Genomic DNA, 6,721 nt, shown 5'->3' with positions numbered 1-6,721 from the left:
AATGAATGTGCTAATCTTAATAACCCAAATCAGAAAAGGGGATCTCAATAATCTGATGAAACACTAGGCAATACCTATTTTTACTATAATAATAAACTATCGGAGACTAAATGTCTGTGTTAGGTTTCTATTGCTGTGAAGAGACACCATTACCAAGGCAACTCTTATAAGGACAACATTGAATTGGGGCTGGCTTACAGGTTCAGAGATTCAGTCAATTATTATCAAGGCAGGAAGCATGGCTGTATCCAGACAGGAACTGGAGGAGCTAAGAGTTCTACCTCTTGTTCTGGAGGCAGCTAAGAGAAGACTGGAACCCATGTGGTTAGGAGGAGGGTCTCATTGCCCATCCCCGACAGTGACACACTTCTTCCAACAAGGCCACACCTACTCCAACAAGGCCACACCTCCTAGTAGTGCCATTCCTTGGGCCAAACTTATTCAAACCACCACACCAAAGGTTTTTGTCTTTTGAGATTGAACATGAGACAAAAATGTCAGCTTTTGTTGCTTCTATGCAACAAAACAAAACAAAACAAAACAACTCCCCTCCCCCACCCTCCTGCCATACCAGATCTATTTGCCGTAGTTATTCCTTTGTAAGATGTATGTGTGTGTGGTGTTGAGGATTAAATCCAGAGCTTCACAAACAGTAGGCAAATACTCTTCTATCTCTGAGTCAATAGCTAGCCCCACTTACATCTATTTTAATAAATATCAGAAGGGAAAGAAATCAAGATTTGGAGCCAACATTGTAGCACAGGTCTTTAATTCCAGAACGTGGGAGGCAGAAGCAGGTGGGCCTCTGTGAGTTCAAAGCTAGCCTGGTCTGCATAGTGAGATCTAGGCCAGCCATAGCTACATAGTGAGACATATTTCAAACAACTTTGGGAAACAGAACAAGTAAATAATATGAGACTCAAACGTGGTGTAGCATAATACCCACTTAGCATCTTATTTGCTGAGGGTCCCTTTCTTTGTCTATGTATGTTTTACTTCCTAATCCATCTCCTGAGACTCAACAGAACATGATGGCTGTTCCTTAATTTCCTCCATTCATGCAATAATGGTTGCCTGAGCACGTATGTGTAAGGCACTTGGTAGGCCCTGCACATCATAGAGTAGATAGATGCAGGACTCAACAGATTTTTGTTGATAGTTGCTAATTATCAGCTATTTCTGATAGGATGTGGTTTTCTTTTCTCTCGAATGCCAAGTACTGGGCACCATCAGTCCTATTGACAATGCTGTGAAAATGAGGACATCAAGACACAGAGATTGATTTAAACGGCTTGCTCAGGGCCATGTACTTCTTCACAGGCTGTGTGAGGATTCAGACCCCCTCCGGCTTCTCTCCTGCACTGAGATGCTAGGGGGACTCATTCAGATCGACTGGATTTCATATTTCATTTAAACGCTCTCATTTCACTGCTTCGACATCCACCTTCTCCGACTCGGATTTCAGGACCCGGAGTCTGAATTGGTTTACTTCCACTTCAGACACTGTCAAGATAAATTAGACACCAAGGGTCCATGACACCATCCGAAGCAGGGCTGCTATTAGCAGAAAATATGTAAGCAGTTTTGTATTTCAATATAGTGCAGCACTGCTTGGGAAGACATATTTTCTACTAAAAACGAAAGTGGGAATAATAAAACTGAATGAGTTTTGAATATTAAAAAGATCAGAATTTGGTTTCACTACATCTGCAAGCAAGCATAGCCAAAGGAAGGGAGGCAACAGTAAATATTTTTATCACCTTTCGGTGCATCTACGAACCATTCTTCTGAATAAGATCTGACAGGTTCCTGACTGTGAGCAGAGATAGGGTAACAACTCGGATGCTACATAAACTTGCATCAGATACAGGCTCCATTTTTGCTGCACTCATCCATCCATAGCCTAGCCTGCTCAGCTGACAAGGCGTGTTATTAATACAGCATATTGTACCACGGGTGCATTGCCCTACATGGTGTTTATCTTGTTGGGGACTGTAATTGTCTGAAACAATGGCCTCAGTGAGAAGATGTGAAATGTTATGAGCTGTGTAAAGATCAAAATAATTTGTAGTTGTGGGCAAAGAATTAAAACCCGAGCATAGAGTTTGTGCAACGTAGTTAATGCAGCTCGGAGTTAATGATTTTGGTCATTAATGATTTTAATTTTTATTTCTTTTCCACTTCCTAAGAGGTAACTGAATTCTGAGCCAAGTCTTGTAGAGAAACAAAGATTCCCTCTCTAGAATGCAAGTCCCCTTTGGGTGTCCCCACCAATGTCTCCCTAGCCTATGGCACAGTACTCGGAAGGGACTGAATATATAATTGTTTAATATAAAAAGAGGGAAAAAATGGAGGGCCGGGGGTTTAGCCAAGCTATTGTCAGAGTTTTCCCTAGATGTAATGGAGGAAGATAAAAAGAAAGAACAGCACTCAATTTCCTGAGAATTGGATTAGTAGGAAAGGAGCCTGCGGAAATGGGAGTAGTTCTCCCACTGAGAGGCTAAAGACACCACAATGCCCCCCACAGTGCTGATCCAATAGAACCCCTATTGTGCACTGAAGTGCTAGGGTCTGGTCTCCTCACCTGGAAGCTTCTGGACCTATTCTTGGGTCTCTCAGGTTGGCTCTTAGAGAACTGTGACAGGGGCGTCAGTGAGTCTAGTAAATGGGGGAGCAAGTGGAGGAGGGTGGGTTAGAATTGGGGGCAGGGCGAGCTAAGATGAAAGCAAAGTCAAGAAGACAGACCCAGGGCCAGATCTTGAAACAGCTTTGAGTTACCTGTCCACTGAGACAGTAAAGGAGGAATCTGGGAGAGGGCAGGGCCATTTAGAGTCCATTGAGAAGACACACATAAATATTCTGAGGCACGAGAAAGAAAAGAAGAAGACTTCTATGGCCACCAAAGCCACAGTCACTTTGCCTTGGCCACTTTGTTTTTTTCCTGGCAAAGTTTGATGCTCTTTGAATTACTCCCTTGCATGTGCTTTCTCTGAGCAGCATGGTGGATAGATTGTTTTGTTTTGAGACAGGGGTTTCTCTGAGTGGCCCTGGCTGGCCCAGAACTTGCTCGGTAGACTGCAAATTCACAGTGTGTTCTGAGTGCAGGGATTAAAGACATGCACCATCACACCTGACACATAATAACTAGACTACAGGTGGTGTTCTTCTTACAAATAATCAGTTGAGGTTGGTAGGTCAAATAATACTGCCCAATAGGTCCCAGTTCTGTTAGAAGTCTCTAGAACGAGCTTTCCTCCAGTGAGGAAGAGAAACACATTTGCTTCACATTTGATGCCAAGACTTTGCAGTGAGGAAAAGAAGGGGACTGCAGAAAGTTTTTTGAGGACCCGGAAAATGTCTGTGAATTATTCCTATCCGTTCCCGGGCTACCACGGAATGTCTCAGAAGATGATAAAATCCTCACTTTTCATAAAGCACCCTCCAGGCAGGACTTTTTCTGTGGCTGGCCATGTTGTTGCTAGTTTGATCTTTTCTACTAATGCAGAAGCTAAAACTTGTTTTACAAATGTGAATGCTTAGGTTTAAAACACCCGAAAGGGAGACTCCACTCTCCCTCATATCCTTTATCTTCTTTCCTACCCTACTAGATTCAGACAGGCATAAAAGACAGAAAGCCCCTCTCCCTTCCCCCAGAGTCTTTAACCTCCGCACAAGCTCAGGGTAGTTGGCTTTCTCTTCCCTGGGACCTCGTCTGTCCCAGAAGGTTCTTCACTTAGGCAGTACACAGGTTTCTGGAGCCTTGCCTATCATAGGTCACATAGGCAAACATGTCTGAAAACCTCTGTCACAGCTTAGCCTCAAGTGGGGAGCCCACCCACAGCGCTATTTTGTACCTAATGGTGCTCTGTAGCACTGAAGCAGAAATAATTGTAGTCAGAGCATGTGGAAATGGCTAGGACATAGGCATGGGAGAGGGTCTGAGAGTGCAATTGGCTGCGTTGACTAGATTATAATTTTTTTTATTATTATTAGATATTTTCCTTATTTACATTTCAAATGTTATCCCCCTTCCTGGTCTCCCTCTGAAATCCCCCTCCCCTTATTCCCTCCCTTTATTATAATTCTTATAAAAAACCACATAGTACTTACTAGATAACTCTACCTATAGTTTCTATGTGTACATTAGACTGAACGGAGAAGATGAGACGATAGGCAGATGGTCAAGTGGCTTTTTCTCATAGAATTTTCCCTTTAGTGCCCTTCAACGGTATCATTTCCCCACAACCCCTAAAAACTAAACCTTCTATATTTTCAATTGGTTCTTTTAGTTTATTTTTATAACACTCCTTGAGACAGGGAGAGTAGCAGGATAGTTTTATTTAACTTGCCAAGAAGCAAGACACAAAGAGATGATCTGACTTGGCCACCATCCCAGAGGGCATCTATGGCAGAGCCAGGATGGTCTTTTAGTCCTCGGGGCTCTTGGGCTTTTGTTCTGATGTCCCTGCATATAATTGTTTTGATAGCAATTTCTCTGCTTCTCTCTCACTAGCCTAATCATGTGTGTCAATCATATTCAAGAACATCAAGGGCCTAAGGGTCAGCCACAGTCTCAAGAGAAACAGAATCCAAAAGGAGAAATAAGGCATTTTCTTTTTCAAGTGTGTTTGTCAGCCGTGGCCTCATAAATCTGACAGGGTATGCAGGAGGAAGTTGAGGACCTCCGCCCTAGGCTGCAGCTAGAATAGGGTCTATGAAGCTTTCTGTCTACTGCTTAAACCAAGTGAGCAAGAACCCTCAAGGGGATCAATGGGTTCTCCACCCAGCCCCTGAAGAACCAGGAAGGAAGTCCTCTTTTCCTTCCTCTTCATAGATTCGCCCCTGTAGCGTCCCTGAACAGTCTCGGGACGTACAAGTGTGGTGGAGAGCACGTGCAAACCCCTACTCAACCCTTGGCCATCTTGCTCCACTTCACTTTCACTTTACAGAGCTGAATCCTGGGGCCCATGAGCGCTGCGCCCAGGAAAAGGCCACTGGACACACGGCGACCTCCGGCCTCGGACCCCGGAGTGCGCGTGCGCGCAGGCCTCAAGCCGCGCCCGCGCGGGGAAGCCCCGGGGCTAATCTCCTGCCACTCATCCTTGGGGACGCTGGCGCCCGGGCCACAGCGCCTGGAGCCTCGCGCCGGGGCCCAGCTGGGCCGCACGCGGAAGGACAAATAGTCCCGACGGCTGCTGCTCCGCGCGCCCCTCCGAGACCGCGCTCGCCCCGCCCGTGCAGCCCGGCCTCGGCCTCGGGCGGCGGGAAGTGGGCGGCCGCTCGACCCCCTGCTCCTCCCTCTGGGGCCTGGCGGGTGTACGAAGCTCCTCAGGGAAAAGTAATTGGATTCCGGGCTCGGCGCTGCCGGGAACGGCGGAAAGCCGCAGCTGAGGCTGCAGCGCGTGGGCGGAGGAGGGCGCGGCGGGGGAGGGAAGGGTGCAGACGCCGCTGGGCTCTCCCGCGCCCCGGCGACCTGGCCGGGGCAGGCCGCGGCGGAAAGCCGGCGGCCGCGGGGAAGGGCAAGCACGCTCGCCCCAGGGGCCCCGGAGTATGAGGGCCTCACGCCTTTCCCAGGCTCCACCTAGTCTGTGGAGCACACCTGGCTGATGACACCCGCCCAAAGAAACGTTTGGGAAAGCTGAAGTCTGTCAGCATCCCTCAGGGTTTCCCTCCAAGCCCTGATGTGCAGCTGAGGCGAAAGAAGAGCCTTTCTTTCATCCAGTGTGCAAGTGGAGAATTCCTCTCCTTCAGGAATGTCACAGGGGTGAACACAGTAGGAAAGTACCTCAAGTCTTTGCTTTGGTGACAGACTCCCCCAAAGTTCCCTTTCCCCTGAGAAGATGGATCACAAGTGGGAGCCTTAAAGAGGGTTTATTGTTTTCTGCTTCTCCCCTGCTGAAATAGTAGAAATGTTCCAGAACTTGTAAATGATTAACTTTGCAGCTCTTTTGTGGTATATGGGTTTTTTTTTTTCTTTTTCTTTTAATTCCCTTTACTACATCTCACACATCAACTCACTAGGCTTTTATAGAGGAATTCCTCATGTACCAGGCTCTATTCTGCTTACCAGGGACATAACAGTGAATAAGCCCAAACACTCTGAGCTCTTGGACTTCGTTACAGGTGATGAGACAGACACACAGATGAGTGTCGTGTGATGTTAAGTGCTATGAAACAAACAATACTGCAGGGCAAAGGAGGCTACAGGTAGAAGACATGCGCAGTGTGTAGCTTAGACAAGTTGATTTAGAGAGAGATTTCTGAGGAAGCTGTGCTTACAGCAGGTCTGAATAAAAGAAATTAGACAAGCAAAATGTACCTAGACAGGTAACTTCCTGGATTGAGGAAGGAACAAATCCAAAGGCTCTGAAGCCGGGAAAAGTCGAGTGAGCGACTTAGCAAGAAGTGAGGAAGCCGACATCATTGACATGATCGCTGCTCTGAGCACCGACAGTTGGAAATGAGGATAGACGAGGGCTGAGAGGCCCAGGGCCATAGAGATCAATGGTATTTAGGGCCTCAGGTTGCTTTTAGATTTTGAAAATGTTTATGTGTATAAGTGTTTTGCCTAAGCCGGGCAGTGGTGGCACACACCTTTAATTCCAGCACTTGGGAGGCAGAGGCTGGCGGATTTCTGAGTTCTAGGCCAGCCTGGTCTACAGAGTGAGTTCCAGGACAGCCAGGGCTACACAGAGAAACCCTGTCTCGAAAAACGAAAAAA

This window comes from Mus caroli, chromosome 9 (genome assembly GCF_900094665.2).
Source record: "Mus caroli chromosome 9, CAROLI_EIJ_v1.1, whole genome shotgun sequence".
Taxonomy (NCBI): Eukaryota; Metazoa; Chordata; class Mammalia; order Rodentia; family Muridae; genus Mus; species Mus caroli.
This window is presented reverse-complemented; position numbering follows the sequence as displayed.